This window comes from Apus apus, chromosome 3 (genome assembly GCF_020740795.1).
Source record: "Apus apus isolate bApuApu2 chromosome 3, bApuApu2.pri.cur, whole genome shotgun sequence".
NCBI lineage: Eukaryota > Metazoa > Chordata > Aves > Apodiformes > Apodidae > Apus > Apus apus.
In genome coordinates this window covers 117,228,705-117,241,583 of record NC_067284.1, presented here as the reverse complement: position 1 = coordinate 117,241,583, position 12,879 = coordinate 117,228,705, and positions in this window count along the sequence as shown.

Here is a 12,879-nt window from a genome sequence, read left to right as displayed (position 1 = left end):
ACAGCAAGCAGGACCTGGGGGAAGAGAGGGAAAAGTGCCAGCCCACACCCTACCCAGTGACTGGCCACGGTTTAGATCTAGATTTGTCATGCAAATAGACCTAATATAGGAAAGGAAGAGAGGAAACAGCTGGATGAAAGGAGCTAAATGACTTCTCTGATGGAGAGCAGGACGTTGCTAGAGCTGGGAGAACTATCCTGAACCCAAGTCCCAAAGCTGTGCCAAGCAGAATGACTGCCAGGGCACTAGTATGTCCAGTAGGACAAATCATAATCCCACAAGGGTTAATGGGCAAGGGGTGCACGCTGAGTGATCCACAGGCAAAGATCTTTCCTGTCAGATTCAAAAGCAGCTTGACTGACATTTTCTAGAGTGAGTTTTGTAGCACTTTCCAGATTGCCTACCACCAAAGTGGGACCGAGTAGGCAACAGTGGAAGCTGCAGGTATGAAGTCATAGCTGGTGTTTTCATTCTGCTTACAGGGTGCAGATCCCCAGGTCCTGCTGATCCAGAAAGGTGTGTGAGTTGTAGTTCCACAGGATGGAGGCTTGACAACAGGCAGCAGCAGGAGTTTTGTTGCATTGTGCATACTGGGAGGTGAGGTCAGACCCAAGTACATACATATTGAGCCATTTTGCTGCTGAGGTTTCTTAATGCAGTTACATTTTTCTTGGTACCTAAAACTCTCTTAGTTGAGAAAAGTCCCTTGAAGTATAATTTTGCTGTTTAGATCTAAATACTTTTACAAATTTGATCCCTTGGTACTTTCAAATGTCTTGTTCATTGCCTATTAACACTTAATATACAAATAAATTTTACATGTAAGTCCTACTGTCATCATTTATCCAGCCAGAAACGAGTGCTGAGATGTGATCACTGTTAAAATGAAACCTCTGATTCATTTTATGTTATGATCTGTTTGTTGAAAATATTGGTCATCTTTCATTAGTGCTGAACTTCTCTCCAGATTCCTGTTTCATGTCCATTTCTGTAGAACATTTTGCATGATATCCACTTGTATCTTTGAGAAAAGAAAAGCCTAATCCTTTCTGTATGAAATTAGCCATACTAGTGCTTGGATAATTATAATATTTGGAACACATTTAGAGCTGTGTTTTAATAATCTGGAGGAAATGAATCTTTAAATCTACTAACTCTGACACTTTTAAGTCACATTTCTGTACTGTTTTGTAGCTTTTAGGCAATTCTTCACTTGCCAGGTTTGGTATCAGGCATAGAAGGCTGTATTGAGTCACTGCTCATCTGAGTGTTAAAATTCAATTTACAGTTGCACAGATGTTCTGAGATCCTTTGAATTTAATGAGGATGAGTCACACAGATGAGTAAGGAGGATGGACTCTGAGTCCTCTAATGCTTTCTGAGATCAATGCACTCCAGATGAAAATCATTCAGCTCAATACATGCTATCATTCTGCACTGCCCATTATCTTTGTCCTCTTCCCTTGTCTTGCTGCTTAAAATAGGTGTGTTTTGAAATGAACAGGTTTTAGTGACCATTACCTGACTGGCAATAGTGACATGACATTTTCTGCCTAGTTTCTGCATTCCCCTACTAATGGCTGCATCAGTCCTTGGAAAGCTTTGCTACATTAGGTTATTCCTTCCACAGAAGGGGCAGCACCTTATGCCTCTGATGCTGTTTTGTTAGTACAATTAGATTATTTTCAAATTTAGATTTGATTATTTTCTTTTTAAAACAGAACAATCAAAAGCAGCTTGAAGTAAATCTCGTTTGTGTATATGAGTTTGAAACGTGGCAAAATACTGGGACAGACACCATTCCCACCAGTGCTGTAGGCTCACGTGGGTCTGTGCCTGTGAAGTTTCTCCACACAATCAGAAACGTTACTGCTGAAACTGAGTTATGGGAGGAAGCTGAGACATTCACATGAACAGAGACTGAAACACTTGGAATCACTTGGAAAGTAGAATAATAAAAGAACATAAACTAAAGTATATCGACTTCCGTGAAATGATGAGTTTTGAAAGAAGGCAGATCAGGGCTTGCTTTCTCCCCATCAACTTAGGGAGAGACAAAGCATGGACTTAGTGACATCTGAAGAGCAATTACAATAGGAAGAGATGCAATTAGGACATAAAGTAACTGTGCTCCTTGGATCTCATTGTCTCAGGATGTTTATAAGGCCAAGAATTTCACAAGCAGTGAAGAGGATCCAAGCATCACAAGCAGTTTTACAGTTGTAAAAACTAGTCCTACAAAGCTTTGTAAAAGAAAGTTATGCTCCAGGGTTTAATCCAAGCTTTAGCCATCATGATGAAAAGATGTGGAAGGATTAGGATGTACTTTCATTACCCCATGTTAGTCTAGTACCTCTAAACATCTGGTACTGATTATTGTCAGAGACAATATCTTGGACTAGCTGGACCTTTGTGTTTGAAAAAGAATAGCAAATCCAGTGCCCAGTTTCATAACAGCTATTTCTAGATCCTGTGAGCTGCCCCCGAGCACCTCTTTCGTGACAATCCCTCTGCCTCATCCAAACCAAGGGGACACAATTTCCTCCTTTCTGTGGGTCTGGAGGTGCCTTGGTAGCAAAGGTAGTCCTGCTGCCAGGAGAGGCAGGTCCACCCTGGGAAATGTACAGCAACCCCAAGAGGAAGCTGGACCATACAAGTAGGCAAGGGAAGAGCAGAGCCAGATGGATCTTTTCTCTTGTCTCTTCCTTCTTAAGGGCACTTCTTATTTTAAACATAAGATTATGTGTGTGTCTGTGTGTGTGTGCATGAGGGGTGTGGGGTACTGGTGCTTTCTAACTCAATATAATAACTACTGGAAAGAGTTTTATTATAATAATACTCTCAAAAGTATCTTACATTCCATTTTGGCAGGGAGGATCCTTTGCCACCTAAAGGTATTTGCTGCCTGGCATATTCAAAACAGTATAAAGTGAGCTGAAACCTGCCCAGAATAAAACCAAACAAGGCACTACCAATAAGCAGAATGTTACTCCAGTTATTAAAATCTTTTCAGAAAGGATTCACAAAGAGGCACCTTCATAGCATATGTTTTAAGGTCCCTTTTTCCTACCTACAGCTTTTCATTACCAACATTCACTGCAGTGTCTTATTCTTGCCCGTTTCATTCTGGCTGGTGTCCAAGGCAGCTTAAAAATAAGCTTGAGCTGGCTGTATTTCAGCCTCAGGTTGATGAAGGATTTATTGATATTCTAGTTTGTGCCACAGCTTGTTGTCACTGTGAGTTGATGTGTATATGTGTGAGAGAGGCAAAGGAAAAGGAGAGAGATCTTTTCTTTTTTTCCCTCCATCTACCACACACGGAGGAAATCCTGCTGCTTTTTGTTCTGTCTCAGGGTCCCTCATGGCCTGGCTTTCTCATTAGGGCTTCACTGCAAGTGAGCAGCTCAGAGAGTAATTTCTCTGGATGAATCTGTGCTCAGATTTTGAGGCAATGTCCTTGTCAAAAGAGTGTGCATGACACCTTCTAAGAGTGCAGAGATGCACAGAATATCTCTGTCAAGGCTAGGGGCAGTTTGGGCAGTTTTACAGCAAAGTTTCTTACAGCTGCACCCCAGAGTCTGGACTGAGGAATGATCAAAATTGGCTCCACCAGAGGTCAAAGCTTATGTGAAAGACATTTACAGGCAGGAGTCTCTGTTCACTCCCCATGAGCACAGAATTCTTGCTGCCCTTTGAAGTGCAGGAGCAGTTCCCAGCAGAGCTCCTCCTCTTGCCCCTGTGGCAAATTAATTCCCCCTGCTGCTCCCGGGAGCCTCCTCGTACAGGTTGGCACATGTTTGTGCAAAAAAGTCTTGATGCTCAACCTACTGGGTGTGCTAACCTGATGCTCTAGAGCAATGAATACTGAGCCTCCCTAAACAATTGACATTAAATCCGTTGGTCCTATAATAACCACACTGCTCTAGATCATGGAGTGAAACAGAAGCCTGAGTTCTGTCATACATAATTTAGGATTCCCACGGCTACTGGAAAGGCATACATAAAAGTCCTTATGCTATATTAAAAAGGTTGGTAGAGACTTTGACTCTAGTCCACAATCCTGTTTGTGAATTTCATATGCAGTCTGAAAAAAATGAATGGCTGGTCTGTGAATGATTGTGCAGATACTAAAAAGAATAATGCTGTATTAATCAAGAGAAAAGACACTCACTGGGGAGGCAAAGTCAATTTCAGTTTGTTTATTTTTTTTTATGCTCCTGAATTTTTTATGGTGTAAGTAACCTCTTTTATTTTTCCCATTGGGACCAAAAAGTGATAGTGTTCTAAATTCAGTTTGTTGTTATATTCTCATGCATTCTCCTTTTTTCTAGGCCTTTGATAGTGTGAATCATTCTTGGCTCATGCGTTCTGAGTATTTCAAGCCTGAAAAGTACTGTCTCCCAGTTCAAAAGAACATCAGATGCACTCAGCACAATTGAGAAAGCACCACGTCCATCCCAGGGTTGGCACCAGTGGGTTCTCCTTTGCTATTTTGCTATATTTGTTTCCCCCCAGCAATGAATGTGAACATATTCTTGTTGCTGCTTACCACACAGAAGCTGGGCAGCCACTCCTCATACACTCTGGGTATCTTGTAACATTTTTCAGTGGAATATCTGTGCTCACAACTGAACCCTTTCCAGGGCCCAGGCACTGTCTGTGCACTCACAGCATGTTTCCCAGCATGACTCTGACCTGGGCCAACTGGTGTTCCTCCAAACAATTCCCAGGAGCCAGCACAGGCTGGGGACTATTTCCAGCAGGCTGCCTGGAGGCAGCTAACCTCTTTGGAAGCCCAGCATGGGCACGTCTGGGCCATGCTGCTGCTCTCAGAGCCAAAGGTCCTGACACTGGTAAATTTAGCAGTTTTGATGTCGTGTCTGTGACCACCAGCATAAAAACCACATGGCACACGAATCCCAATCTAGTAGCTCAGACCATCACTTGGGGAGGTTCCAAGCTGAAGCACAGACACAGCTTTCTTCAGATAAGAAAAATAGTAATGGTATGATATTTGAGAAATGTTTCCCTTCCCCTTTCTGTGCCTGTAAGGTCGGGTTATCTCTTGCTGCTGTGTCTGTCCCCATGACCACAGCAGCCTGTGCTTAGTGCCTTGCAGAGATGCCTGCTGGGGTCCTGGGAAGGAGAGAGCTGCTTCAGCAGGGCACGTTCCCCAGGCTGGTGGATCCTGCCACGTGGATGCAGCTTTGCTGCTTGCTGTGCCCCAGTGAGGACACTGGAGAGACCTGTGGTCCTGTTGCACTGCACGGACACCTGGACAAACAGGCTGCTGCTCACCCGTGCCAACGTGCACAGCGGGGAGAGTGAACTTACACATCTCTCAGTGTACATTTCCACACACTGTGCTTGTGCTTCAGGGTGCTAAGGGAGTCAGGAATGGCTGTTGCACACCATTCACCTCACCTACATCCCTGAAATTATTTTCCAAACAATATATTTTCCATCTACCAAAATGTGGCTGTTTGCTTTACCTGCCAGAGCATCTCAGGCTGCACAATAACAAGGTGCTTGTTAGTGCTCACCTTCCTGCTCAGTTTATAGATCATAAGAAATAAATGGAGGCTTGGGGCAGCATTTCCAAAGAAGATCTCTGGTTTGCCAGTCTGCTGTCCCCTAAGGTCCCCTTAAAGTACAGCTCTTATAATTCCAGACCAAGATTCTGGGAGCTCTGTCTGAAATTTGTCTCCCTGAGACCCATCAAGCGAGGGGGTAAGGACCAGCCTATCTGCCCCAGCAGCAGGTGAAGCCAAGGGGCCTGTTGCTTTGGAATGCCTAGGTTGCCATTTGCTGCAGCAGTGCTCCAGACACACGCTCTTTAGTCCCAGCTCCTGGCTGGGCTGTGGGAGCCTCCCTGGTAGTAGGAAATCCTGGGCTTTTCGTCTTGGCCTTGGACTGTGAGAGATGGGCTCGTGCAAACTGCATGAAGTTCAACCAGGCCAAGTGCCAGGTCCTGCACCTGGGTCAGGGCAATCCCAAGCACAGATACAGGCTGGGGGGAGCATGGATCACAAGCAGCCCAAGGAGAAGGACTTGGGGCTGGTGGATGAGAAGCTCAACACGAGCCGGCCCCGTGGGCTGGAGCCCAGAAACCAACCCTGTCCTGGGCTGCAGCAAAAGCAACGTGGGCAGCAGGGCCAGGGAGGGGATTGTCCCCTCTGCTCTGCTCTGCTGAGAGCCCACCTGGAGAGCTGTGTCCTGCTCTGGAGCCCCCAGCACAGGAGGGACACGGAGCTGTTGGAGAGGGGCCAGAGGAAGGCATGAAGCTACAAACAGCAGCTGAGCAAGTTAGGGTTGTTCAGCCTGGGGAAGAGAAGGCTCTGGAATGACAGTTTCAAACTGAAAGAGGGGAGATGTAGATTGGATATGAGGAGGAAATTCTGGGCTGTGAGGGTGGGGAGAGCCTGGCCCAGGTTGCCCAGGGAAGCTGTGGCTGCCCCATCCCTGGCAGTGTTGAAGGGCAGGTTGGATGGGGCTTGGAGCAGCCTGGGCTGGTGGGAGGTGTCCCTGCCCATGCAGGGGGGGTGGGACTGGGTGGGCTTCCAGGTCCCTTCCAACCCATTCTACGATTCCAGGCTATGATTCTATCATCTCAAAAGTATTTAATTTGTACCTTATCTGTTTTTTGTCTTTCAAGATGGTGACCAGATCATATTTTGTGGTCAATTGCATTTTAAAAGGTTCCTGTGGAACCTGACAGCTTGTTTCTGCCCTCTTTTAGCTAGAATTCAGACACAAACCAAATACGTGGGCATTTCTCACAAGTAAGGGGACTGGAACTGTCTGCAGTGGGAAGCTGGGGCAGGAGGGGTAGAAGAAGGAAAGCATCAGATGCTAGGATTGTTGAAACTCCCTTTGCTGGCAGCAGGTTCATGCTAGAAGATTTTCTGCTTCTCCAGGCACTTATTCCCAACTTCTTGCCAAACAGCTGCCATTCTAATTATGGCAAGCTTTTACTGTGTTCCCCAACCCCCCCACTAAAATGATTACTAGGTGTGTTTACTATGAAAATGACAACCTTGTTTCAACTTTTCTTTCCTAAACTCTGGTGATTAGCTCCAGCTTTCCTTCCAGCCCATCTCAGGGCACAGGTTTCAGCCTGCCTGTATTCTCCCAAACCATGCCCACCCTCATGGATCCTTCAAGTTCTAACAGACTCAGATACCCCCATTTGGACACTCCACCACGATCCTTGAGGAATATTTTGATTTATCTGACCTGGGACCAGGATAGGACGACTTTTGAGTTGCTCTCCCTTTTCTTCTGAACCTTCCTTCTTTTTCTCCTCTGTTCTCCTCTACTCTTTAAAATAAACTCAGGACCATAAGACCACGTAGGGACACAGATTTCTGATACACGATGGGTTCCATTTAGCTCAGATAGCTGGGCACAGCTGGAGCAGAGCAGTGGGATGGGGTTTGTTTGTGTGTTCACAGAAGGAGGATTGTTTTAAAAAACGGAGGAAGAAGCTGTATGATATTGCATATGGCTTGTCAGGATTCATTTTTAGAGTACGTGTCAAAAGCCTCACATTATTTCATAGAACTCAGTGAAATAGCAAGAGGGGGAGAGGGAGGGGAGTAAAAAGAAATCAAATTGGCTATTCCACACAATATTGCAGATCCAGCATGAAGTTATACTGTAGTCTCCTGTCCTGAGACTTCACGTAATTCCATTAACCTCCAAACTGGGTTTGTGTCTGGAGTTTTCTTTTGAAATAATTTGCACTGAGAAACTTACAGTTCACTGATCATTAGAAGGCAGAGCTGCTCAGTATTACGTTTGAGTGAGATAACCTGATTTGCAGCATATGTGAGGTGTGCCCCCAAACCATTGTCTTGGTCCCAGCAGCAGGATTAAGGTCCTGAGGGCTGGGGAAGTTTTTCTGAAGGGAACAGCACGGGAAAGAGATCCATCCATTTGCTGTACAGGAGCATCATTTAGTTATTAAAAAAACCTAAACCAACAAAGAGAGTAGGATTTTGATCTTAATTAAAATGCAGTAAATTCAAAGCAGCTTCAGCACACAAGTAAACAGTCTGAATTTACATTTCTGTTAACTGAGATGAGAATCTGGCTTTGTAAATATGAATTTACTTCACCATGTGATCTAATATTTGATGTTTGTCTGTGGCTTTCTTTTTTTTTCCCTTTTCAGCAGAAGGATGTACTGAGTTGTGAATCCCCCGCCATGAGACCTCCCTCCTCAGAGACATCTGCCCAGAGACATCTCACTTTATTCTTGCAGTGACTAAGTGGGAAACAGGAACCCCAAGGTGAGCACACTGAGCATATGTTTCCCCCAGGGAAATGTGTGATCATCAGAACGACTGAGATCTGACTCTCTGAACCATTAGCTAAAATAATTCACATAAGAAAAGAAGTATTTTCTTTAAAACCTTTTCCCGCCCTTTCATACTTCATTTTTCTTCTCCTGCTGTAGTTAGAGGGCACTGTTTTCCTTCAAGGCTTTTAGGCTGCTGGTAGATTAGGTTATAAAGGTAACATGACTGTGCTGCACAGGAGAGCTGGATGGATTGGCACGAAACATAAACCTATCAACAGGGAAAATCAGGCAGGCTGATAGCTCTGTTGTCAAGGCAGATTTATCTTTCCCTGCAGCCTTGGCGGTCCCACTGCCTGGGATTAAAAAGCTAAAATTCTGCTGTGATCATTGCAATGATCCTGGGTTAGAGTCTACATTTTCCACCAAAATTGGTTTTGAATACAAACTGAATTTTTGAAGACCCACAAGTTTTTTCCCCTCTCTTTGAAAATGCTGGGGACTTTCTCAGAAAGGGACAATATCTGTCTCTTCACCCCTTGCCTGGTAAATTCCCCCCAGTGTTTCCCAAACATCCCTATCAACATTGCCACATATTTGATACACGATTTTCAAAGCTCCTCATCCATCTTTCACCCTAGAGCCACAGCTCTGACTTTATGCTCTTCTCTTGAGCCACACTCCAGAATTTTCTACACTCCAAATTTGTCCTTTAGAACACTCCCCCTGGCATCCACGTGTTCAGATAAGCTTTAGGACTTTCAGTTTTGGTCCTCTGTCACCCATTTGGCAGAGGTGCCTTTCCTACAGATTGCCCAAGTCTTACACATTGCTTTTCATCAGCAAACTAGGATTTCCTAAAGGACTTGCATCAAGCTCTGAATATATTAATGGCTTAAACTGCTCTCAAACCTCCAGAAATGCTTTAAAATGGTCACCCATTGCTTTCCTAGAACTAAAATGGCAACACTGGGTCTTCAAGACCTAATGCTGTAGGAATGCAAAAATATGTCAAGCCCATGAATTAAAATCAGATCTAAGAGCCAAATATCTTTAAAGAAGTTTTTTCTCTTCCATCTGGTCGGTCTTAGACTTCACTTAAACTCTCAGTGTCTCTTTCAGCAGGGTAGGAGGGGGGATCTAGGCCCAAAGCAACCAAAGCCAGATTAGATGACTCCAGCTGTGTACATTGGAGACTCTGACACCCTGGTCCCATCTAACCACCAGTTCATCACTGTGGGCATCACTCTCCTTGCTGGAGCAGGGACACCAGTGCAGGGGAAAGGCAGCTTAAGTGACCTATAATACAACATGTTAGGAAACAGCTACTAATGCCCCATTTTTCACAAGTGTTATAGTTGAGATGTTAGACGCTAGTTGAGAAAGGCATTTACTTCTCCCTCTTTCCCCTGCCTGAGTCCAGCAAAGGACAAGAGGTTAAAGTGCCTGCAAATAACAATTTCATGTTGATAAAATAAAATTTCCACCAAAAAATTTTTACTAAGTAATTTCCAAGCAACAATTTTTCCTACTGTGCCTCTTATTTTACAACATTCTGTGCACATTTAGTCCCCTCTGCTGTTAGGACCAGCAGGGAGGCATGCTGGCACCTGCTGAGGTGGCAGGGGAGGTAGCTGAGTTCTTAGCATTAAAATACTGACTGCTTTCTAGGCAGGCTTAATGTACACTACCGTGTGAAGTGTGGGGCCACAGTGTGTCTGTTGAGGATTAAAATAACCTTATTATAGAATACTAGAATTTAATTTGGTTGTAGGATATCAGAATTGTGTGAATGCTTTAAAATTCAGGGGAGGTGCCACTTGCTTAGCTTGGCGTGAGTGGCTTTGCTTAGCATGTGTAACTGGAGTGCTGAGGCTTTAGGCCACAAACCATAACTGAACTTTAAGTTGGACCTTTGATGAGACATGATAAGAAGGCACAAAAATAGTAAAGAAACAATTAAAAAGTACTCAAAAGAACTTTTACACATCAAAGGCTGGCTAACTGACACTCCAGTTCAAGGAAGTAGCTTGCAGAGAAGTAATCTTATCGAAGAGCAGCAGCAGCAGAAGATGACAGCAGAAGATGAACAGAGACCTTTGTGGAGGAGAAATACACAATCAGTCAATAAAAAGAAGCAATAATCACCAGAACCTGACTGGATAAACAGTGTTTGTGTGTGTTGTATGGACAGATAAATGAAATAGATTGTGAGGCCTTAAAAGGCACAGGTAAACAACCAAGCTTGAGCTGGAATAAACCAGCAGAACCGAGGGTCCAAACTCTTCCCTACAGCTGGGGCTAAGGCTGGATCCAGCCATGCCTGGTCTCTTCTCTGAGGAGTTTGGAATGCAAGGAAATCCAGTCTGAACTTCTGGATGCAACAGGAGTATCTTCCTGGACTCCTTTATAGCATTTCCATGTTTAATTCCATGCCAGGACAAAATTCCAGACCCATTACTTGCAGGCATGCCCATGCAGACCCAGCAACTAACAGAAGGGATAGTGCCCTTTGGGTGGTGGTGTCCGTGAGGTGGGAGGGAGCTGAATCTGGAGTTAGTGTCAGGCCTCCCATTTCATGCTTGGCATATTTCAAAACTGAAAATACCTTAAAATTAAGAAAAGGAAGACAATGGATTTGTGTAATTAAAAAAAAAAGAGAGAGAGAAAATACCTGGTCCTTCTTTGATATCTTTGAGTAGCGTGGAGATATAGAAAGGAGAACCAAGGAGACAGAAGATCTGATGCAGATAGAAAAGAGTGGGTTCAGGAGATGTAGGTGGCGATTACCCTTGAATTTATGAAAACTCAGTTTGCACTTTCAGAGTCTCAGTTTGACAGCCAAAGATCACATCTGCTTCCCAGCAGCAGCAGCCCCATTTCAGTGCTTCCACCCGCCTTCCGAACCCAGAGGTGAAGGCACCTTGTGTTTGGGGTAAGGCCTGAAAAGCTCTGTGCAGCTTTTCTGAACTCTTCTGACATCGGTGCATTGGTTAGATGGCATCAGGAATCTGGTTAGGTGAGAGTTCCACCATTCCCTGCTATCCACACTGTGCCTGGGCACGACCAAGGGGCAGGCTCAGCAGGTGGATGTGCAGTGGTGGAGCTGCATGGACTGCAGTCAAGCTGTAAGAACTGACACCAGCTGAGCATCTGGACTTGACATTCCATGTTTTTTTAAACATCTCTGCCTGTCTTGTTTTTGGATGGTCTTTTTTTCTTTTTTCTTTTTTTTTTCTTTTTCATTATTATTATAATCTGCAAATAAATTTTGTTGTGAAACTTTTGTCTAAGAATTTACCAAAGTCATGCAGGAAAGTAACCCAAAGTAGACATCCACCTGTAGTGCCCAGTCTTCTTGGTGATAAGATAGAAAAAGACAGGAGGAAATCTCAAGAAGAAGAAAGGACAAAAGCCAAGGACAGTGCTCAATACTAACTTTTGCCACCTAGTCATAAGCCCTCAGTTATTATTGCTTAGGAAAACGTATCTCTATTTAAAAACAACTTGATTGATCTCTACGTTTCTGCAGTTAGGTTTCTTCTACATTGACCTTTTATGTGTCCTCACCCCTGAAAGCAATTCTGAGTTGTGCAGACCTGTTTTGCCCTTCAACAGATTTATTAACACTGAGCTTTCTTTTCTGTTATTCTTCTGAATTCTTTGTAGCTTTTGTCTGACCTCAGTCTGTATGATTGGCTCCTCAGACCACGCAAGGCAAGGCAGTCAATAACATGTATAAATAACACACCTGAGAAGCTCCTGTGGCCACCAAGCCAGCCTGGGGAGCAGCTACAGTTCCTAAGCTGGGATCACTCTGTGCTGGAAGTTGCAACCCACACTTGCAATGATTTTCTTGCCCTGGGAAGAGACCTTCTCCAGGACAGGACCTGAGCAATGCATCAGGGCTGGGTTTTGGGAAGCTCTGCTGGTAGCATATTTGCCCTCTGAAAACACCAGTCACATCAGGATTTTTTTTAACTGTTACATTTCATATCATACCTTCCCAAACAGGTGCTATCTACAGTATTGTCATACAATCACTTCTTGGCAGCAGAGACTGTCTTCTCCAGCAGTTTCTGGTCAATAGGTCCATTATACAGTTGAGTGCAGTTCTGTTTAAAATGAAGAGGCAATGCCTTTCTCATGTAGCTTTCTGGCCCCTCCAGCACTGGTGAGCTCATGTTTGCCAGGGAATCTCTCTGCTGAGTGACTGCACATGGGTTATATGGTGACTGTATGAAATTATAGGCTCAGAATCTTATTGTCTTCAGTAATTTCTTCTTTGGGAGAAGATTCACTGACTGATTTTGAAGATGTGGATATAGTGGTTGGTATACCAGTTGATATTAAAGACATTAAAGGAGGCTACCAAAAAAAAAAAAAGACAAAAAAAAAAACAATAAATTGTTCTTCATTTCCATGGGGGATGCAACAGGGCTTCACATTGCAGACAGATTTAGGTCAGATATTAAGAAAGCTTTCTACACAGGAGATAGTGAAGCACTGCAATTGTCATGGCAGTCTGTGGAATTGCAATTGAAGGAGGTTTTTGAGAAACCGGTCTGTGTTAATAA